Consider the following 25,149-nt stretch of genomic DNA (forward strand, 5'->3'; position numbering starts at 1 on the left):
TTTGTCAGTGCTTTACTGAGCACACCAATGCTCTGACACTCTATACTGGTGGAAGATCACAGGTGTGACTGTGTGGCTGATCAAAGATGCAGCCATCCAATGGGATGGCATCTAGGCAACAGACAGTTGCTAGTAGTGTGCTTGTGTAAAAAATTACTCAGCAGTGCTGCTTGATGTTACACCGTGCGGTCGGGCTGTGCACATTCAGGCCGCCTTGGGAGTGGCTGGTGTGAACAGCGGGGGTTTGACCCACTTTTTCCTGCCATCTGTTCCACTCCTAAGTGATCTGTATCTTTAATGCTTTCTTCCAAAATATTGCAGAGCCATTTATCTACTCCTAATGAAACATTCGACCACATACTAAATTCTAATAGATGTCTGGAGTGAACCTGTATTCATCTTCCACAATTTAGCTATCATATTAAAAGAAAATCATAGAATGTTCCACTTCTTAACAATAGTTCCTAAGAATAAGAACATTTAGTCTCTACCTAGCTAGCAATTCCTCTTTTTTTCTTCTCCTCCCAAATTATACAATTGCGACAAAAAATGGTCCATAAAAGTCTTGTTTCCAATTAATACCCTCCTGTCTATCTTGCACTTTGGCTGTTTTATTTTTATTTTTTAAAAAGACCATCAGTTTACATGCGCACCAAGTAAAAAGCACTACCCCTACCTACAACATCAATATAAACCTGGGTGCAGATGAAGCATCTCTTGAAGCATTATTTTTCACCAAACCCTAATAGCACCTGTCACCTTTAAATGTTTTGCAGAGGCATTAGAACTGCTATCAAGTGCCTCATCTAAGATCAAGTTAAAGTCAGAGGCAATTATAATGCAGCCATTTGCTTTCACTACAGGCCTGAGAAGAAAATCCTATTCTCTTCATTCTTTGGAGAGGTCCCAAACACTTTCCCTTGTTATTGTCCAGTAAAATGCACTAGGAAATAAAGCTTCATCTTTAGTTCCTATCCCATTATTACCAGTCTAGCAAAATATGACCACTTTGCTAGGCATTAGTACTATTGATGGTTTAATGACAGAAAGTTCCATAAAGAAAATAGTGAAATGGAAGAAAACTTCCATAGCAGGATTTTACTTGTTTGGATGCAGCCCATTCTCTTTCAGTAGCTTTAAGTTTAGGTTTCTCAACCTGTCTGTAAGATCAGTGTAGGCAAGCCAAAAAGAACCAGAGGTGCCACAATCTCCTCTCCTGCTTTCTTATTTCGGCTATGAAATAAAACCAGGTCAGACACAACATCTTCAGAAAAGATTGCAGTTATCTTGCATGAGAATTTAAGAATTATACAGTGGGTCTTTGGAATGCACTGGGGCTTGGTTCCAGGACCCCTTGTGGATACCAAAATCCATGGCTATTCAAGTCCCATTAAATACAATGACATTGTAAAATGGTGTCCCTTATATAAAATGGCAAAATTATGCTTTGTTGTTTAGAATTTATATATTTTTTAATATTTTCAAGCTGTAGATGCTTGATTCTGTGGATAAAGAATCCGTAGCTACGGAGGGCAGACTGTACTGTTCTGGAGAAGCTTTTGGTGTTTTTCCATTTCACCTTTTGGGAGTCAGATGCAGAAAAATATTAGGCTGATAATTGAAAAGTCTCAGATAACAGCAAGAGAATAGTGTGTGTGGAGTGGATATGTTTGCTAAGGAATAAATTAACTTACAGAAAAGCCCTATATCTTTTTTCTTCAGTCAAGATGGTAGGACAGTCTTTGCTCTGTTTGGAATGAAGAAAAAAAATAATATCAGAAAATGAAGGAAAAGAAACTGGCAACCTCCACTAAAGTGACAAATGCTTAATATAAAATCTGAGAGCCATATATCATGGGGATGACAGAAAAGAGACTGGTGCAGGAGGAAAAGAATACAATCTGATATCCAGGAGAGAGGTCAGGCAAAGATTTCAGAAGTGATGGGATCTAAAGAATATGCATCGACACTTCTCAGTCTCCTAATACAAGAAGTATATTAAGAGGCAGAAGCCCCATAGTGAAGCCTAAATGGAGCCATATGGGAAAATGGTAGATGAAACACCTGTGGCTCCTGACAAGAGAGAAAGTTTCAAGAACAGAGGTTGAAAAATATGAGGCAGCTATAGAGAAAGAGAGAGGTGTGGAGTGGAAACAAAATGGAGGCAAGAAAGACCCTGAATCCAAAGAAAACAACCCAACACTCATCAGAATGATTCCTTTTTAAAAGGATTATGATTGCTTAGGATTGTGACCTTACTTGAGATCATAGAGCTGCAGAAGAAGAATCTGAAAATATGTTCTGGAACTTTTCAGTGTTTCTGTTTTTATGTGGGTGAACAATAATTCTCTAATCATCTTCCTGGCTTGTGTGGTAGCTAATGTGATTTTGGACTGTCTACCCACTGCCTATCTATCATCATTCATCTTTGTTTATGAGAAGTAGGTATGTATAAGTGAAGATATTCTGCCAGAATACAAACCCATATTTATCTACTGTAAACATTTGACAACACATCTGGTAATCTTGATGAGGAACAGGACAAGAGGCTACTGTCAACTCATTTGAGCTGTGATGCTGGAGAAGAGGGTGAAGGATTCCATGGACAGATAACAAAACTCAAGTTGTTGTACTTTGGACACATCATGTGAAGGCATGAATCACCAGAAAAACAGTACTGCTAGAAAAAGTAGAGGGAAGTAGAAAGAGAGGAAGGCTGCATGCAAGATGGATGGACTCTAATAAAGAGATCATGAGTATGAGTTTGCTGGAGTTGAGTAGAACAGTGGAGGACAGCGGGTCTTGGAGAGGTGTCATGAGCAGGGTCGCCATGGGTTGAGATCGATTTGAGGGCAGTTAACAACAACAAAACACTTGACCTTTTAAAAGCAGTTTTGGAACAACAACTTTCTAATTGCATTTTAAGTAAATACCCATTCTTTTTCTTTTCCACATTTCTAGGCAATGGAGAACATTTCTTAACATCATTATATAGTGAGCATCTGAATTTCTTAACAGTAGAAATGAATTAATTGAATCCTGTTGTGTGTCTGAGATTGTGAATATGAAACAGTCACGAGTGCATAATTCTAGGTTATGTATTCATAACTACCCAATAGGATTCTATCCATATTCACTTATTATTGGGAAATAGTGATGAGGAAAAGCTAGTACTTACAAAAATTATGAAATTCAGAACTTATGCAGCAAATTTGCATGTGATATTTTTATACAGAAAACAGCACTGTGGGAATTTTGTGCAGAATAAGTCTCAAACTGCATATAGCATTCAAAAGCTATACAGCAGCAGGAAAAGAAAATGCTAAAATTATTCATTGCTTCTTTCAAGGAAGAGGTTAGCAAACAATTACATCTCTATGCCCAAGTTAAGCTGCAAAGCCAAACAATGAAACTGACATAGTCTCAAATTTAACAGTATAGGAGATTGTAAACCTCCGCTCAAAAATAGACAGGCAGATAAAGTGCACAAAAATAAACACATTAGGAGAAGATGCACATCAAAATGCACTTTCTGTGGGAAAAGTGTACAAAAATACACACAATAGTGAAAGTAACAGAGAAACAATTGAAATTCAGTTAAGGGCATCTACATGCATAAGTGTTCCTTATACATGTGGATGCCCTTTTTGGACACCACATGGGTTGATTTCCCTTGCTGCCTCCAGTGTTCAAAGCCTCCTCCCAACCTACTGAAAAGCCCCAAATCTGCCTCATATAGCTATTCCATGTTTCTTGGCAAGCAAGCTGGATCAGAGAAGGCTATGACTACCTCCCAATAGCCAAATGCACAATGATTACAGAAGTGCTGAGACCACTGGTGGAACCCCATGTATCTCAGTGTTTCTGTAACCATTGTGTGTCTGGCTATGAAATCAGCATATGAGGTAACTTTAGGATTTTACAGTAAGCTGAGGGTGTTTACTTCAGTGTAGCATAGCTTGGTATGCAGACATTTACACTATGCTGAGAGGATGTTGGATTGAGACCATTGCATTATAGGGAAAACATAGGTGTTTATCACACAGGGCAAATGGAATAGTCCAAATGGGATTGGGAAGGGAACAGAACGAGTGAGGGATGCATTTTGCAGCACACAGGAATGTCGTCCCCATTCCATTCCATTCCCCATCCATCCCAGAGAAGAAGATTACAGTTCTCAAGAATATCCTCCTCTGGGACGGATGGAGAATGGAACGGAATGGATGATATATCTCCATGGGATCCTCAGCACTCTTCTCCAGCACCACATCTTGAATGAATTGATTTTTCTCTTGTCTTCTTTCTTAACTGTCCGGCTCTCACGTCCATACAAGGTAATAGGGGAAACAATGGCTTGTATAATTCTAACTTTTGTTTTCTATTGTATATCTTTGCATTTTAGGATCTTTTCCAGTTCTTTTATAGTCACCACCCCCATTCTTAATCTTCTTCTTAATTTCAATCATATTCAACCATTAATGGCAAAAGTGATCAGGAATTGGATAAGTTATCTCATAGGGTAGGTAATTTTGGGAGCCTTTTCCCCCAAGAACTTTCCCAAGCTCTGTTACTCATGTCAATGAAAGTCCTGTAGAGTGAGAAGAAGTGCCACTTGGGAACCAGTTCTCATATACTGACCAGATTGTTCTGTAGCACCAGGAAAGGGGAGGGGGAACCTTCTATTTTGTTTTTGTATACAATGGAGACTTTTTGCCAAAGGCTTTAATTTGCTAGAGGCAAGGCCATCATAGCTAGAGGACAGAAAATCCATAATAAATATTGCAAAGTCAGAACAGATTTGTTATGGTATACCCATATAACATATACCTCTCTCTCTCAGGAAGAAGATGCCAATAATTCATTTTTGTTCAGAATCAGCTGGTTGGGAAGGTGAGCTTGCAGGCTTCTGGCTTTTTGTGTTGTCAGCATTGCTATTCACATCTACCAAGAAACACTGGGGAATTTTCGGGATGAAACGTCCTTTTCTGACAAGTGTAATGGTGCTGTCAATCAGCCATAATGTCTCATACATGCAGATTTCCACATTTTAGTGCCTGCTAGGCATTCAGGTGGATCCACTAGTGACCTCCCATTTACAACCTGTGGCGGGGATGACTGACATTTCAATCACTTCAGCTACACAATGTTGCTACTAAAAAATCTTAGTGCTCCCCATTTTCTTAAGACATGTTTTTTTAAAAAAGAAAAGAATGTACTCATTTACTTTTAGCAAACTTTCTGAAAATGAGATAAAGAGAACACAGAAGAGGATCAGCCCTTTCATGTTTCACTGTTTCTTGGTATTTAATCTTTTCCAGTAGCTTGTCACCTCTGGGGATAGTAGATTTTCCCTAGGAGTGATAATTTTTTAAAGAAATCTGCAAAATGTAGTGGGTAAAACAACTGGTTCTCAACATCTCTTCTCCCAGGCAAAGAGAAACTCATGGAACTTACTGAATGCAGAACTACCAACCCTTGAAAATTAAAACAATTATTTTCTTTGCAATCGCATAATATTATTGAAGTTAGAAATCACTTGGGGAGAAATCCTAAGCATTGTAAGAAGTCACTTTTGAGAATGATTTTAGGGTGAAATTAGGACTTTTTAAACATTAAATATCCTTGTCCTCCCCCCCCCCCCGAATCAGAAACAACTTGGGGAAACAACAACAACAACAACAATTCTTTGTTAAAACGTTATCAACCATCATCCAGTAGTTGGAATATTTTATAGCTTTATTTATGCATGAACATCCATCTCCCAGATACCTGTTTAGTGTTGGTGGTTTTTTAAAAAACATATGACCACTTTATATTAAAATAAATACCTAGTCTGTAATTGCACCTGCTGGAGTTTGTTTTATATATTTATAATTATATATCTATGAATGTATGTATATAGCATATGTCTTACCCCTCTTCCTCTCCTTTCATTTTTACTTCCTTGCGTCACTTCACTTCTTTCATTATGTTTGCAATTAAAATTAAATTTATTTAAAATTTTCACTGGCTGAAGAGAATTCATGAAAGACCCCCCCCCCCCAATCTCTGACATCTGTTGGTTGACCTGCATCAAATAATGAGAAGCAAAAAGGTCCATAGCTATTGCTGGTAGTACTGGTCTGAGCTGACTAGTTAGGGTTGGTCCAAGCCATTTTGCTACCTGTGGAGAAGACAAAATAGTCTTTTTGCATTCTATGTGTGAAAGCTGACCAGATTACCCGTTGAATTTTACTTTAACACATGCAGTTATTGCATATGAAATTACAGTAAGATCAGCTACAATTATTAACTTCAGTAATTAATGTTTTAGTTCTATCTTTTTCAAAGTATTGTAAGCCACCTTGAATCCCATTTTGGGAGAAAGGTGGGATATAAAGCCAATAAATAACTAACTAATCCTGCTGTTTCCCAGTTCAAGCTTTATTGTGTTGTTTACCACTTCAATCTGATAGTAAGTCTTTTTCTCCAACCCTCCTTTGCCATTCTCCCAGTGCCGATGCTGCTAAAAAAACAAATTAAGCTATACCGAAGACCAGGAGGGAAAGCAGGCTGGACAGATATAAAATACTTTATAAAAAGGAGGTGGTTTTTTTTTTTTTTTTTTTTTTGTCACAGGCTTTGTTAACTGACATTTGTCTGTACACATTCAAATATTACCTGTCAATATCTATATCATTGTACAGATCAAAAATCTGTGCACATAGTTACACAAAATGTACCTCTCTTGAATATAGTGTGTGAACACCCCAGGGTGACTTATATGCCTGCTGTTCAGGCATATGAATTTTAGTGATCGGCAACTTTAAATCCTTGTTCCTGCTTTCCCTTTTTGGCAGTTCTTTATTTTTTAGCTAGACTTTAACTGGATAGGCTTTCAGCAGAGGACACCTTCAAAAAGAGGACTGTCCAATGACTACCTTTTGCATGGAAGACATCTTCAGTGAAAAAACTCTTTTAAAACAGAGGTTTATATAAAAAAGGACATATGACCATCCTGCGTGCAAAACTAAAATAAACCAATCAAATTGTTGGCTACTACTTAGCATGGCATAGTGGTTTGGGTATTGGAATAAGACTCTGGAGACCAGGGTTCAGTTCCTTGCTTGGCCATGAAACCCACTGGGAAGATTTTCAGACCAGTAGTTAAGCACTGGTAAAACGTTGCTAAATGGGCTGGCTGTGTGCCGTAATAAATTAATGATTAATGAAATAGATAAATGGTTTAGGAAGTGCATGTGTGTGAAAGCCTGATGTGCTTTCTAAACATCAGGAAATCATCGGCTCCCCTCCAGCGTCCTTGAATTGTTCATAGAAATTTGCCTCTCCCCGAATGATTCAGGGATGCTGGAGGGGAGCCAACAATCCCCTGACATTTAGGAAGTGTGTCAGGCTCTCTCTCTCTCTCTCTCTTCCTAAATGATTTAGCAGTGTTTTACCAGTGCTTAAGCACTGATCTGGAAACCTTCTGGGTGACCTTGGGCTGGAGACACTCTCTCAGCTTCAGGGTAACGCAATGGCAAACCTCCTCTGAACAACTTGCCAAAAACAAAACAAAACATGATAGGCCTTAGGGTCACCGTAAGTCGGAAACAACTTGAAGGCACACAGGAACAACAAACAGGCTTCTTGCATAGCTGTGCATATTTGAGAAATTGGGGGAAATGCAAGGGCTCCTTAACCTTTGTTTAATAAATAGAAAAAAAATATAAACTGTGAAAATCTGGTTTTAAGTTGCCTACTGCTAGGTCAAGAGAGAGAGAGAGATTTTATCTTGTTTCTAGTAAGCATACCTAGTTGCTCTTTCCTAATGTCTCAGCTGACATTTAAGTGTTCACAATTCATGCGTTTCAAATAATCTTGACAAAATGTCAGTGTGTTCTCTAATGGGGTGCTTCTGGAGAGTAGCCTCTGCTTGTATTATATGTTGGCTCTTGGTACCATCTCTTATTATCAGGCGGGCCACTGCACCTGATAAAGTCTCTAACCTCACGTCACTGAAGTGGCAAAGATAACATTCCACACATCTCATGAAGATGCTGTTCTTAATCTTTGGCTTTGTTGCTGCTACATGAGGCTGCTTTTCTTTTCTCTTCCCCCTTTTTTTTCTTTTTGAAGAAAATAAGGTTATATTTTGATTGAGCGGGGTAGGGGGAGGTCTGTTTATTTGAAGAAAGTGACACAGAACTCTATCTGATTGTAGAACTGGAAAGCAGGGGCAAATGCAGATGCATTGCTGAGACTGGGGAATTTGTGCAGGGCTGGAATTGTTTTGCCTCTTGGATTCTTGATGCCCTGCCAATGTTGCTAAAGGCTGCCCCTTGTTAGCTTCAGCCAATGCTCCAGGATGATGTGGGTTGTTGTCCTACAAGATCTGGAGGCCAACAGGCTCCTCTCAAACTCAGCTATATATAATGTTTGTTCTAATGTACTTAACTGGCTATACTCCGTGGTGCCCTTGAGTTCCAAGGTCTTTTTTTTTGAAGTGATACTTACATTTGGGATTTACTTTAGATTGTAACTGGTGTCAAATCTTATGTACAGAATGTTTTCTTGAATACTATCAATGCTTATTTATTTGGCTTATTCCAATTTTAAATTTTACTGCTATTAAAAGAAGGGCAATTATCTGACTCCTAATTAGTAGTACAGCAGGCCCACTGAGGTTTGGTTTCAGGACCCTCTATGGATTCCAAAATGGCTCAAGTCCCATTAGATACAATGGCATAAAAATGATGTCTCTTTTTTAAAAAATGGGGGGAAATCGTACTTTTTTTTAGAATTTATATTTTTAAAAACATTTTCAAGCTGTAGATGCTTGAATCCATGGTTAAAGAATGTGTCTCTCTCTGTGTGTGATTGTATCACTTCCTTGCAAGCACCACTCTGTGACTGTGACGTAGGCACGGTCTAGACTGGTGCTTTGGTACTAGGGTTGCGCAGGGGCAAAGCGACCACACACCCCGCAACTCCAGTACGTGGTGCTGGCGCAATCATGGTGGCCTATCTGCAGTGCAGGAAGGAGCTCCAAAACGGAGCTCCTTTTGGGTGCACTCATAATTCCTGCAGCATCCAAAACATTCCTGGGCGGCCCCTTTCTTCCACGGCTCTGGCTCTCAGGGTGTCCAGGGGCATAAAGCCCCAAGGATACCTCTTTTCCGTGCCATGGAGAACAGCATTTTGCCGCTTCTCCGTGGTCTAGAAAAACTCCGGATTGGGGCTGCAGGGCTGCCGGTGAGGCTGCCCTGCCTCCAACCCAGAGCTAAAGGGGTGCCACAGACCCACCCCTTTGGGGTAGCCTGTACCACACCATTATTGCCATAATTATACCCCTCCCCTGAAAACCCCCCACCTATTTCAGGGCATCAGCTGCATGAGAAGAGGAAGATCCAGTCTGCCTATGAATAGAGTGCAGGGGAATGACATTTCCACATGTTTGTGGGGATGGGGGAGTGGGTCAGGAGAGGTTTCTTACTTAACTACGGTCCCATACAGATAGGCCAGTATAAAGCTGCTTCGGCTCACTTTCGATGTATGCTGTTTAAATGACACACACATCTTAAGATGCCAGAAGCTGCGCTGAAACTGCGCTCCAGTCCTTAGGACTGGAATGTGGCTTTGGCACAGCTTCCGGTCTCTTAGGACACATGCAACATTTAAACAGCATACCTCCAAAGTGACCCGAAGCAGCTTTATTCTGGCCGGTTACCTTAGGAAGTGCTAACTTCATTCATTTTTGGATTATAACTACCAGTATATTTTTTAGTCGTATTCATAGACACAGGTCTCACTGAATACTTGAAGACAAATATCAAATGGTTGAATATGGAATGGTTCAAGATTCAAATTCATTCAAAGCTGTATTTTGCTGTTTTAAAACAGCAACATAAAGTAACAATTTCAGTTACTTTTGAGGAAAGAGAAAAGTTACTTTTTTCTATACATTTGTAAACCTAATAGTAACTACCAAGAACATCAGAACAAAACCTACAACAAAAGTAACTTTCCGAACACTTCATGTGAGGCTTACGAGCACTCTGGCTGACAATTCTAAATGCCTTTCCCTAAACTACAAATCCCAGATTGCAACAGGAGGCAGCCAGAGTTGTAAAAGTGGAATAACAACACTATAAGAGTGTAGCGTGGTAATCTACTATTAATATAGAATGGTTGTGCAATGAAGATAACATTGGCCTGGTACATACCTTTCAGAATGTAAAGGCTGGCAGTGGCCTATTTCCCTCTGGAGCTGCCAAACCATGCGGTTTCCCTCTGGAGTGAAAAGAACCTGGTGTTTCCAGGTTCTTTTTAAGGTGCTGGAGTGACATCATGAGTGTGCCACTGGCGCACTTGCAACGTAACTGATGTGTGGCACCATGCAGATGCTGCGTGGTGCTTATGTCACAATGGCGGTGCCCATGTACACATGACACTGCCATTAGTATGTCGCTACTCTGTACTAGGGTTAGGGACTGTGCAGTTGGTGCGCGGTCCCTAACTCTAGTATCGCTGCCCTTTCGGCCCATCTATCTCAGGCCTGAGGCATGACACTAAAAGAGCACCAGATATGGATGTTTCCACAGCCCCACAGATATAGCTTAAGCATTTGAGTCCAGCAAAACCTGTGGCTTTGGGGATGTGCTCCTCTTATACTATAACACTGTACCCTTAATAAATGAATGAATGAATGAATGAATTAAAGTGTTTCCCAGCATACCTTGAAGTATATTTGATATTACTGTATTGACAATCTAATGAAAAGTGAAAGATAAGTTTCAGCCAGCTGAAAAAGAAAGTTTCAGACCAACATGTTGTGCCTGATGCAGATATTAATGCAAATAATTACAGACATTCACAGCTTGAAAGGTTTGCTCAGCTTTTCTTTTTTTCTCCATGGTGACATTCATTGGTTTCTCTCTATTTGACTAACTGTCTGTCTGTGTACACAGCAAATGCCTTTTCTGCTTTACAAATCTCCTTTAAAACTAAAAGCCAGTTTGGCCTTGCAACAGGTAAAGCTCTTGTAACAATTCAGAGAAACATAAATGGATGGGTAAGGGAAAGGAAAAACCAATTTTACCTGCTACAACTGTGGTGTTATTCACTGTAAAGCTGTGGGGTGTTTTGGTCATTGACATCAGATGTTTATTTACTTTAATCTAATAACCCAAAGCTATTTCCTTCTTTAATAATAATTTTGTGTTAACTTTGTAAACAATGGCTTATAAAAATGATGATATTTAAAGAATGGATCAAAAGAGCTTTATTATGAGTGCCTTCTTGTTTAAAGTTTCATAACCATGTTTTATTCCCAGACTGATTAGAGCAGCAATGAAGCTATCATGTCTCTTAAAATTATACAGGTTGTGTATCCCTTATCCAGAATATCAAAATCCAAAATACTCCAAAATCCAAAATTGGCCACATGGGTGGCTGAGATAGCAACACCTTTGCTTTGTGATGGTTCATTCTACACAAACTTTGTTTCATGTACAAAATTATCTAAAATATTGTGTACCAAACTACCTTCAGGCTAGGTGTCTAAGGTGTGTACGAATTATGAATAAATATCATGTTTCAACTTGAATCCCATCTTCAAATTATGTATATGTAAATATTTCAAAATAAAAAAAAATCTGAAATCCAAAATGTTTCTGGTCCCAAACATTTTTGATAAGGAATACTCAGCCTGTACCTGGAGTTGCAGAAATATATTGAAGTTCCTCTCTGGTTTATTCCATAGAGTATACAACAGCTGAAACAAACAACAAGGAATAAGCAATTATATTATTTTGCCTTGAGTAAGGAAAAATGAGGTATTGAATGTAAACTCTGCAAACACAGGCAAGCTTCCAGCAATAGATTTACAATAAATCTGTATTAATTTTTAATTTTCACATGTTTTATCAAGACTTTAGGAGGGGGACCCTTAGACCTTCACCCTTCCACCATCATTTCCATCACTCTAAAGGTGAAAAGTGTTTAATCAAATGTGGGAGAGTTACCTAGTCTCTGTAAGGGCTTTTCACCAGAGCTGTTAACATTGGAAAATCAAGATTTTCAGCTGAGGCCTAGTTATAGGAGAAAATATCTACAAAATCTTTGACGATGAGCTTGGCTGCTCCTCCTAAACATCCATGCTGCAAAACAGAAACTCAGCTTCAGCTAAAATTGTAAATGTGCTAGAGTGGATTGACTTCTGGTACTTTAACATGTGGTGGTCAGAGAATACACTTTTCATATAAAGATGTCTAATCTTCTAGAGCTAACTGCATTCTTATCTCTAAATCCATCCCAAGGAGCATTAATGAAGTGGGAACTGAACCTGTCACTGGTTCCGAAATCTACTGCCCTTGCTTTAGTCTAGAAAGTAGGGCTCCATCTACGTTGGAGAAATAATGCACTTTGACACTGCTTAAACTGCCATGGTTCCATCTTATGGAATCCTGGGATTTGTATTTTTTAGTGACAGAGTATGCCAAATTGCTCTGGTGGAAAAATTGACTCACAGACTCTAGACTTTTGGAGGCCACTAAAATGGAAACTATGGCCTGTTACAGACTGCCAAAATAAAGCTGCTTTGGGTCTCTTTGGAGGTATGCTGTTTAAATGATGCATGGGTGCTAAGAGTCCGGAGGTCGCGCCAAAGCCACACTCCATTCCTAAGCACTGGAGCGCAGCTTTGGTGCAGCTTCCGGATTCTTAGGATGCATGCATCATTTAAACAGCATACCTCCAAAGAGACCCAAAGCAGCTTTATTTTGGCAGTCTGTAACAGGCAAATGCTTTATTAATTTTTGAGGTATGGTTTCTGGTTATTAATAAATTATGCACAGGAATTCTTAGTCTGTTGTTCCCTTCACAGCATGTAGACCTTTGAAAGATGACTTCTAACACCATACTTCATTTTCCAATGAATGGGCAGTCCCTGGAAAAGCATGGATCTTTCATCCATCCCAAATGGGTGTATTAAAGTATGCTACAGGTATACTTCTGTTTTATATTAATCTTTGGATCTGAACATAGTTGCATTTCATTCTTAAAATCTAGCCAAAACATTAATTAGAAGAACAGAAAATATAAAATATGGGTTCAGGTATCAGAGGCTAAATCATTTTATCGGACCATTTTTAATGTGTTTACCAGGCCTATGCTGTAACCAAGGAGTGTCCTTTAAGCAGCTTTTTTCGTAGCCTTACTACTAAATTCCGGGAATCCTAGAGCACATTAAGAACAACCATAGTGCTAAGTTCTGCTTATTCAAAGCATTACTTTATTATGGTATCATATCCCAGGGAACCAATTTAACCTAAGAGTGGTGAATAATGCTTAGTGCTTAATTAGGCTGTTATGACGAAAACTCCCAGCATTTAATGAAATTTTGCCAGTGGCAGTTAGTTAAATAGCAATTTAACTAGATGTTAAATAAGTGAAAAATGATACATTTTGCTTTGCTTGTCCCCCTCCTCCCAATAAAAATTAAAAACAAATGTAAAGTTAAATGAAAGGAAAGTTAGGCTGTTGCTATCGCAATTATCCATTCACTGCACAAGATGTCTGCTTTTAAGTGCTTAATTCTCCCGTCTTTAGGATTATACCTGCACCTGATTTTAGTGTAATGGCTGCCCTATATTTAAAAATTCTTTAAAAATTAAAAATAATAAGTAAGTAACCCCATGCAATAATTCCTTCACAGGAGCACCTGTTTCTTTCAGTTTAGTGAGTATTCAAACACACCTAGTTTTACTGCATAAGTAAAATATACCAGAAGGGCTCTGAAGTGTGGGAAGAATAATAATTTCAGGTGAACAATAAAATTACAAAAAAGTAGCACATACCAATAAGGCCAATGGCAAAGAAATTAATCATTGCTATTACAGGTATGGTTTCTGCATCTCATTCAAAATGAGGTGACCCACTCAAAGGTGCAGATATTGCTGGAAAAAGCTGAAGCGGCGGAAATAGCTGCTTCAATGAAAGTGGAAAAGTTGCAGAAATCTTGGGCTGTGTAGAAAAAAGAAAAGAAGACTATAGAAGACGTTTGCTCCTGGAATGCTCTGTTTCCCCCAATTTCTCTTTCATGAAAGATCATAAAATGCCATTAATCTCCAGCTGGTGAGTGAGCGCATATGTACGCTATATACACTGCAGGTGCTGATAATGAATTTGTTATTTTTAATTATAATAATTTCCATACCTTAACCGGAGCCAAATGGCTGCTGAACACCTCTGGTTGGGCAGAAATATGAAAGTGGAAAATGTATCATTATATCTTAGTGAGACGATAATGAAGCTCCTTTGCTCACACGAGGGGAAAAAGCATTATGTGTGCTCTTTACATGATGACTCAGTACAGCATAATAGGCTACCTGGGCATTTATAGAGAGGGGAAAGTCCTTCAGGAAGGTCAGGTTATTATGAAACACAGCCAGGTGTAGAACTATGGCCGCAGAGCCAAAACTTTCTGAGAACACAGATCCTCAGCAAATTTGTGTGAAGTTAAGAGATGCATAACTTCTGATGCATTGATATGCTCCCTCTTCATATGATCCTGCCAATGTATAAGAGTGTGATATTTCTGTAAAGCAGCCTCAGTGTGAAACAGCCTAGCTCACCTCTAGCTCTGAAAGCACTTTCTAGATTATATTATTACTATTGTTATTCCCAGTCTGGGAGTCAAGGCAGCTTTTCCCACCATGGGAAATCAAGGCCGTTTACAGAAGTTAAAACAGAAAAACAAACACATCATACCAAAGTTAAAAATATAGATTTGCATCCTGTTCACAAATTGAAACGGCATAACTTGGATTTATGCCATTGGGATTCACTTTTTGGTCTTTGTAGAGGTCTGAATTCTGTTCTGACCCCACAATAACCAAAATCCCATGAACAGAGATGCATCTAGATATTTTTCCATATCTGGACATTAATGGCGTCCCTAGGGTTGGTGTCACCCTGTGCAGTAACCCATATGTCACCTCCCATGACCTCCCATTGCCACACCATACAGAGTCCTTGTAATGCTTTTTGTACTATTGTTACTCACAAATTGTATTTCCCCTACAGTGGCATCACTAGAGTTGGTGTCACTAAGTGTGGCAAATTCATGGTGCCAACCCAATGTGCCTCCAGAAAATTTGACAAAATCAGCAACTATTAAAAAAAACACAGCAGCAACTAAAACAACAGTATGTGTTTATAACACATGATGAAACCATGTGATTCAAAGCATTCTGGTAACTGGGTAATAATGAGTTCTGATCAGAGCACATGCACATTAAAAAGTTCAAAAAATAAATTTGCATAGAGTTATTGTAATCTCTTGTTTCTTTTCACCATCTAGCATTCTAAGGCTTACTACCTTGGAACATGCAGGTTGCATTTAGCACACTATGACTGCATCTGCAATGGGGAAATGATCCAATTGACACCACTTTGAAGTGTCATGGTTCAGTACTATGGAATTCTGTGAACTGTAGACATTTAGCCTTCTTTGCCAGAGAAGTCAGACAAACCACAGTTCCCAAAATTACATAGCATTGAGCCATGACACTTAAAGTGATGTCAACTTGGATTATTTCTGCAATGTGGATGCAGCCAATGGCAAACATGGCTGTTAGCCCTGTCCTCCATGACTTTTACCTAATCCACATGGAAAGTCAATTAAGCAATGATGATAACCTCATCTTTGGCAGTGTGTGCTGCAAATTAATTTTGAATCATGTAAGTGCTTTGATTGTGTATTCTATGATGACAGGAGGTTGGATCAGATGGCCCTTGTGATCTCTTACAACTCTATGATTCTATTATAAGAGATTCCCTTTACCACCCAGACAGCAGAGCAGCCAGAACTGGAAGACAGCTTTTTCCTTTCCCACCAGTGCTCTGGGGTGACACCTGGTGCAGTCTGCACCCCTTGCATTCCCTAGTGATGCCACTGCTGGACTGTTAGCACTGGGGTAAAACTCAGTCCACATGCAAAAGACTGCCAGGTAGGAAGACAAACACCACTGTCAAGTCTGGATGTAGTTCACAACTGCTAAGGTTCTTCCAAAGAGGCTTTCAATCTTAGTTGCAGCAAATATTTACAATCACGATACAGCAATATTTCCACAAACCAGCATAATACTCCACCATCAACCAACATCCATATTACCACACTGTGTACAGGAGAATTCATCCTTCTATAAACAAACACAGGTAGGATTTGGATCCAACCCCCTGCTAGTGTTTCGTCAGCTTCCTGTCATGTAGCCACTGTGACAGTGCAGCTTTGACCTGCTATGATTCATTTCCACGCTCAAGTTGCATCAGCTTCCTCTGAGTCAGCATTTCTTCTTTAACCCATGGCTTGCACCTGAGACATTTTACACAGCCTGGGGCAAAGACATCATCTGCAAAGACCTCACAAGGACCCACAGAAGGTTCCACAGAAGCATGTTCTAGTGTTTCCAGCTATAGGAAAATAGCCAGACACATCGCTGCTTATCCTCCTCCTCTCCAGCAATGCAGACATACAGTAGCCGTATTGGAAGGGATGTGCCATTTGCAAGGTGAGTTTGTAATGTGGGGAGATAACACTGGGAGACAGCTATGAAAACATAGCTTTGTGGGAAATACATGCCTCCTAATGCAGAGTCTCAGCCATGATTAAACTATCAATAAAATTAAAAGTAATTACAAGGATAACCACTAAAAAAAACAACAAGAAATATAACCAACATAAAACATGGAAGGCCCTTTCCGCCTGAGCACTTAGCCCTCAAAGACCAGCTGAAATAAATAATTAAATAAATAAGTCTTCACCTGCCTGTGAAAGGATAATGATGATGATGATGATGGTAATAATAATGATAATAATTGTATTTTCCTGCCTCTCCCTGCAGATTGAGGCAGGATTACATCAACAAATTAACACAGTATAGACATAAAATACAATCGATAAAACACTGACATTATTATTAATTCAATAAAATAGCTAAAATATCTAGAACATCTAAAAAACATACATCATAACCAGAAGTGAAGCATTTTATCTTAAAGCTCTCCTATAAGACATCGGATGGATAAGCCCGCTGGAAGAGATCCATCTTGAGTGCCTTCTTAAAGGCATCTAGGGTGGTGATAAGATGGATCTCTTCCGGTAGGCTGGTCTATAGTTTGGGGGCTGTGTCCGTAAATGATCTATAATAAGTGCCAGTCTAAACCTTCTAAGAACAGTTTTCCAGAGTCTGGAAACAACCATTGAGAAGGTCCTCTCCTGTGTTGCTACCAGGTGTAGCAGTGAGGGTGGTAGGACAGAGAGAGGAATGTCCTCAGATTTCAAGATACAGGCAAGCTTGCACAGGGAGATAGGATTTTTCAGATAACCTGGATCTGATCTGTATAGGGCTTTGTATGTCATAACTTTGTTATATATAATATGTAATTCTATTGTAATATGGAATAGCTATGCCCCACCTCCTAAGTGAAGATGATCAGGTAGCTGACAACAAGATAGGCAGGACTTACCAGGGAGTCGCATGACATATGTTCTAAACGTTATTATCTTTCTGAATTTCTTAGCAATTAGAGGTTCAGAAGAATCAGATGCTGTTTAGTAATTGGATTTTAGACTAGGCTGGCAACTGTATAGCCTTCCAGATGTCAGATGGGCTCTAATTTCCACCATCATTCCATATTGGCTATGCAGGCTTTTGGGTTTGGGAGTTGCAGTCCAACAGCATCTAAAGAGCAGCACTGTTCCAACTCCTGTTTTAGATCATCACAAATCATGACTTCTTCACCTGAAATGTCACAGCTACTGTCCCATTTTTGGTGCCTGGTGTCAAACAAGGGACATGGAAGGGGAAGGATGTTCTTATAATATTTAATTCAATGTGGTTTAACCAGTTTTATTGTTCTAAGCTTTATTTAATATTCAAGTCACAAAATAGAACTTTTCAAAGGTTGCACTTTGTCACAAATTGCATAGACCTGTTTTCAGTCCTCATATACTCTTCATCTTCACCAGTAACTCCTTCAAGTGGAACATATTCTACTGCCTCAGAGAACAAAAAAGCATGTAAAAGTTTAGTAAAAATATATCTGTACTGGGTCTGCCACAACAAAAATCCCCTAGAGATGTGCTGGAACAGATCTTATCCTTTGGTAGGCTTCCTAAATCTCTTCAGCTCAGCTTTAAGACAAGTATAAGACAATAACTTAGGTGGTCAAGTCACTTCATTTACTCCCAAGGCATACCTTGCTCTGAGTGGAATCAAAGAAGGTGTAATCACTAATCGCTATCTCCCCCAAGCAGTTGTTGACTGTCTTCCTTTTACAACCAGTCAATATGTTGCTATTGAAAGAACATACTGCTATTGATAAGTGCTGGAGATCACCACAGTAGTAGTCCTAATGAACTTAGCCAAGAAGAGAAAATGCAGGCTTGTAGATTTTCTTCCCTGGTCTTGTATCTGTAAAGTGGTATCTTACTGACATCTCTGTTTGTCAAGAAGTGATGCCCAGTGTGAACACCCAGGGAGATTAAGAGCATGAAAGATAAGAGTAGGAGAGCTCTTGCAGAATTACTTCCTCCTCTCTGGAAACTTCAAAAACAGCCTATGAGTACTGCCATAATGACAATAATGGCAAGCTAAAATTACACAATCATAGAGTTGGAAGAGACCACAAGAGACATCTAGTCCAACCCCCTGCCATGCACATTCAAAGCTTACCCAACAAATGGCCATCCAACCTCTGCTTAAAACCTCCAAAGAAGGAGACTCCACCATACTCTCTTCTCCACATTATTCCCCTGTCAAACAGCTCTTACCATCAGGAAGTTCTTCCTAATGTTTAGGTGGAATCTCTTTTGCTGTAGTTTGAATCCGTTGCTCCATGATGTAGTTCTGGAGCAGCAGAAAACAAGTTGCTTTATCCTCAATGTGACAGCCCTTCAAACATTTAAACATTGTTATTATGTCTCCTCTTAACCTTGTCTTCCCCAGGCTAAACATACTCAACCCCCTGAGCCACTCCTCATAGGGTATGTTTTCCAGATCTTTCACCATTTTGGATGTCCTCCTCTGGACATGCTCCAGCTTGTCCACATCTTTCTTGAATTGTGGCGGCTAGAACTGGATGCAGTATTCTATGTGAAGTCTGACCAAAATAGAATAAAATGGAACCATTACTGCCCTCAATCGAGACACTATACTCCTATTGAAACAGTCTAGAATTACATTGGCTTTTCTATCTGCTGCATCTCACTGCTGACTCATGATCAGCTTGTGGTCCACTAAGGCTTCTAGATCCCTTCTGTATGCACTGATGTCAAGCCAGGTGTCACCCACCCTATATTTGTACATTTCATTTCATTCATATAGTTTGCAGTAAGTATTGTCATCATTCTGTGATGGAAATCTCAACTCATTAAGAGCCTTATGTTTTTGAAGACCAACTACAATATTCAGCAAATGAATCAGCTAAAACTTGTGTGCCAACTGCGCCCATTCCTGGAGAAGTCAGATCTGGCCACAGTGGTACATGCCTTGGTTACCTCCCATCTGGATTACTGTAATGTGCTCTATGTGGGGCTGCCTTTGGAAAGTGCTCAGAAACTTCAACTGGTCCAAAGAGCTGCCTACATGGAGCATACAACTCCCTTGTTTCAACAGCTCCATCGGCTGCTAGTTAGTTTCATAATTCAAAGTACTGGTTTTGACCTATAAAGCCCTATATGACTTGGGTCCAGGCTATTTGAAAGACCATATCTTTCTGTATGAGACCCCCTGAGTATTGAGATCATCTGGAAAGGCCCTTCTCTCAGGTGCATTTGGTGGGAACAAGAGAGAAGGCCTTCTCGGTAGCTGCTCCCAAGCTTTGGTACTCCCTCCCTAGAAAGGCCAGGATGGCTCCATCCCTGCTGTCCTTCCAGCAGCAGATAAAGACATTCTAGTGCCAGCAGGCCTTTGCAAACTGGTAAGGGCTGGGAATGTTGTCCTAATGAAATTTTAAGGTTTGTATTTTTAACATATTCTATTTTAACTCATATCTGTTTTAACTTTTTTAAATGGTTTAATTTTTTTTATTTTATATTTATACATTTTAATGTTGTATTGTTTTTAAATTGTATTTTTTCATCTGCTGTTGCTGCATTTAATCCTATATTGGAAGAAAAGGTGTAAAAAATGATGATGATGATGATGATGATGATGATGATGATGATGATGATGATGCAGCATTGTGGAAACTCTGAGTGATACATGCATCACGACTTGATTAATGTTATGGGTCCAGACTTTGTAAGGAATTGCCAAGGATCATAATCCTACATAGAAAAGGTAAATATTAGTGTTCAGCAATGTACATCTATGTAAATAAGGCTGTGATAAGTAAGAAAAACAGATTTTCCGGTATGATCCCCCATTCGTTTTACATATGATGTTTCCCATTAAGCTTCTTGTGAAGAATTAAATCAAAGCATCCCATAGAGCATTAAATCTCCTATTATTAATGGAGAAATCAATTACCACACACCAGCAATTTACCATATGCATTTGTTCTGCATTGCTTCAGAGGTTTAATAATCATAATGTTATGTAAAGAAGGATGTTTATTTTTAAAGAATAACTGTTTCTTAATTCTTCAAACAATGCTTCAGTTAGTTATCTAACAAAAGAACCTCTTTAATAATAAAAAAGCAATCTTAATTCAAATGGAGTTTTAAAGTTTCTGTCTAACAAGATTTTACCACTTATTAGAGAAGGCATGTCTGCCAGTGCATTTTATATTACTGTATTTGCACTATTTGTACCCTGTCTCTGCATCAGATGAGAGGCCTATAAAACATGTTTAAAACATAGAACATTTTACATTAGTTGCATTCTGACATTTATCATATTAGCAGGTTGCTTCTCTATCAAAAGATATCTGAAGTGATATATTATGCCCCATAAAAATATACAAGCTAAATCAATATTCATTTGTCCATTTAGCTTGCATATGGTAAGACTCCACTAGGGATACAACAAATATTGACAAATACCTTGACAGGAAAGAATCTTATTTTTTTGTGATTTGAATATCTTTAAAGGACTTTTTCTTTTACATTCGGGGGGGGGGGGGGGGTTTAAAAAAAAAAAAAGGAGTCTGAACATCAGAGAAACATTCGAAAAATACACAAGATAATTTGCTCAGCAGGGAGAAATGGTTTGAAATTATTTGTTCTTTCATGTAAGAAGAAAATAAATGAAAATGTACATCCCTAGACTCCACATAATATTTATTCATATTGCCTCAAGGTGGTTGTTGTTATTTGGCAGCAAATGAGCTTATGATGCCCTTATGAATGAGACACCTTCAAGAGCTCTGGTTATCCACTGCCCTCTTGGAATCTTTTCTATCCATGGCCATGGCTTCCTTGACTGAACCAATACAGCTATCTTGCAGTCTCCCTCTTTTCTTACTGTCTTCTACTTCACTAACTATTCGCATCTCTTCCTATGAGTCATGTTGTCTCATGACATGTCCAAAGTCCATGGTATTTATGGATGCCTGGAGGTATGATAACTTCTTGCACTCCTCCAAACACAGTTGCACTGTAAGTCCCAGCAGTCCTAGCAAGCATAACTAGTGGTGAGAAATTGCAGAAGTCACAATCCAAGAACCTTGTAAGGGTTGCACAAATCCCACTTCTTTCCTCTGTGGTGTTTTGGATCCCCAGAAGTCTTAATGTGAGGATTAGTAAATAAGCACAGCAGCTGGTTAACCTGGATATTTCATTGTTGTTGTTGTTGTTGTTGTTGTTGTGTGCCTTTAAGTTGTTTCCAACTTAGGTCAAACTTAAGACAAACAGATCATGGAGTTTTCTTGGCAAGTTTCTTTAGAGGGGTTTGTGTCTGCCATCTTCTGAGGCTGAGACTTGTCCAAGGTCACCCAGTGGGTTTCTATGGCTGAATTGGGGTTTGAACCCTGTTCATCTGAGTTATAGTCCAACACTCAAACCACTACAATATGCTAGCTCATTTTTATTGCTTGTTTAAGAGCAAGAGGTTCTGATAAACATAGCAGTCAGGGACAAGATAGTTCAACTGCAATCGGCTGGGAAGGCACAGGTTTCTAACCCCTGAAATGGAAATTGGTTCATTTTCACTCCACCATTCTTTAAAATTATTTTATATATTCTGGGTGGGGAAGAGGGAAATCTAGGAACAATGTCCCAGAAGATGGAAGAATTTCACAATGTACAAATAGGATGAAAAACCTGGAACAAATTTCTGAGAAACTTCTGATCCCCCCCTCCTATGAAAAAAAAATCCAGAGTGGCAATATCATGACTTAGGTTGCATCCACACTGCAGAAATTATGCAGTTTGACACCACTTTAAGTGTTACAGCTCCATACTATGGAATTCTGGGATTTGTAGTTTCACAAGGTGTTTAGCCTTCTCTGCCAAAGAGTGTTGGTACCTCACAAAATGACAAATCCCAGAATTCTGTAGGATTGCGCCATGGCAGTTCAAGTAGTGTCAAACTGCATTATTTCTACAGTGCAGATGCACCCTTACCCTTTAGATATTATTTTTAAAAACCCTGCAAGCTTTGACATTCCAGAAGCTCTGTGAAAAAGGAAAAATGATATTTGGTTTCCCAAATATATTGCAGAGTTGAAATGAGTCTAAATCCATACGCTCAAGGAGCTAGTTGTGTTTTGACCGTGACTCCAAATGAGATAACAAGACAGCAGACAGAAAGAGCTGCTGTGTTCATTCTGGGCAAGAGTGTGTTCTTCTCGTGAGGCTGTGTACTTTTGTTAATCTTGTAATTAAAGGTTAGTGAATTGTAGCACTGGGCATATTGATTTTATGCTGCATTCATATTTTGACTTCCTGCCTTTCTTGCCACTATGTTTACTTACCTTTGATCAGCTTAAAGACGACATTAACCAGCTGAGAAAATAAGATTAGAACAAGTTGTTCAATGCCTGTTTTATAGAAAGATGCTTCTTTCACTGGCTTTTCCCTGAATAAATCATTTGTCAGAGAGCCACTAGGAACTTTATTGCACAGTCCCTAGAACAGGTCTGTCACGTTCCAAAAAGGGGGCATGACGAGAACAGGATGGGATGAAGAATGCATCTTACCGCACAGGGGAACGCCGTCGCTGCTGCCGGACGTTCCCATCACAATCACGTCCCAGAGGGGGCAATTTTTGATAATGATTTTGAACAGTTCTCAAAAATTGTCCCTTCTGGGGAGGACGTAGAACATGATGGGAACGTCCGGCGGCAGCGGCGGCATTCCCCTGTGCTGTAAGATGCCTTCTTCGTCCCATCCTCGTCATGACCCCTTTTTGGAATGCGATGGACCCGATCTCCACCAACTGGGGAGCTCTCTCCCATATCCCAAATTGGAGAGGCTAGGCGGACATTTATCTCATACTAAAAGTCATTAATAAGAAAATAAAAGAAGCACATTGATTCTTCCATAGTCTAACTAGGTCCTGCCTTAAGCACACTAGTGGAGAGAAGGGATATAAATAAATGTAAATTAAAAAGAAACTAGGACACTGCTCACAATGAAAAACATGTAGTGACATAATCCTTCACTAATTTCCTTCTTGAAGGACGCAGTGATTTGTTTTATTCTTCCTGTGAAAAGGCCTTCGAAAAATGTGCAGTTTTTGGAGACTGATCACAGTTTAAGACTTAGTCTGCACAAAATTCACACTTGGCATTTTTGCATAGAAAACAGCATATTCTTGACAGAAAATACATTTTTCTTGTGCAGAAAATGCTATTTCCTCTGCAGAAGATGCTGTTCATAGAATAATGTCCATGTATAATAACAATAATAATAATAATAGTAAAGATTCTTGTCATTCAAGAATTATTCTGGTTGACAATCAAGAAGGGTTTTTTCAAATATTTTGGACTATTTTTGAATATTCTTCCATCCCTAAAGGAATGGAGGCTGGGCAAAAAAAATTACAGGCTTTTCAGTTTATGGAGGTCTATACCTTTATGTAAATACTCAGACCAAAGAAGGCAAAAAGTTTCTATTTCGGATTACAGTACCAATACTGTCTATGGAGGCTGGAGAATTCTGGTTTTTCAGAACAGTAACTCTCCCAAGCTGTGAAATTAGCCTAGTGAGATCCATTGGCAATAGTATGATAGCTTCTGGGAGCCTGTGTCTCCTCTTGTATAGTTAAAGGTCTGCTGCCTGTGTGGCTGGAATTTTAGAAAAGAACAAGGAAGAGAACAGTGTGATCTTAAGACTTTCTCCATTTTTAATATCTGTCTGCCTATTTCTTCCTGTGAAATTTTTATTTGCTGAAGAAAAATCATTTTGTAGAAAGGTTTTATTGTGCACAACATGCATTTTTTGCAGAGAAAAAATGTTTACCAAAAATTTGAAATGTTTGCAATATTTCTATAGTAATAATAATAATAATAATAAATAATAATTTGTTTTATTTATATACCGCTATTCCAAAGATTATAGCGGTGAACAGCAAGTAAGCTAATTTGCCCCCAACAGTCTGGGTACTCATTTTAGCGACCTCCTCGGAAGGATGCAAGCCTGAGTCGAGCTTGGGCCCTTTTGCTGGTCTTGAACTCGCAACCTTGTGGTTTCGAGTGAATGGCTGCAGTACAGGCATTTAACCACTGCGCCACCATAATAATGCTCTTGTAACTTGGCAGAACACCTTTCCTTATGTTCTTTCTTTGGATCCAGTCTATTTTAGGTCTTCAAAGTCCGACATCTATACTTTTAATGGAGCTCTGAAATGGCTGGAAGACTGTGCATCTGAACAAACACCAGCACCACATCATGCCAAGCAATCCAAGCTAGTGGACTAGTAGCTCTATTTTGAGCTAACCAAACTTTCTGAGCAGTTTTCAATTGACCTATGCTAAGCTATGTTATCTAGTTGACCAATGGTAGTCCTACTTGGCTTCAGCAGAAAATCAATCAAAGATGGAAGCAGAAGGATAGGGTTCCGCTAACTTGTTAGAAAGCTGTTTTGGGCTTATGTCTTCTCTTTTCCAGTCCAAGCCGCAAGAAATTTTCATTTGTGATGGAATCCCCAGCTATTTTATATCCCCATTGTGAAAAGAATAGGGAGGACCTCCATTTTGTACATTATCCTCAGCACTGGA

This window comes from Sceloporus undulatus, chromosome 1 (genome assembly GCF_019175285.1).
Source record: "Sceloporus undulatus isolate JIND9_A2432 ecotype Alabama chromosome 1, SceUnd_v1.1, whole genome shotgun sequence".
In the NCBI taxonomy this organism is placed as follows: Eukaryota; Metazoa; Chordata; class Lepidosauria; order Squamata; family Phrynosomatidae; genus Sceloporus; species Sceloporus undulatus.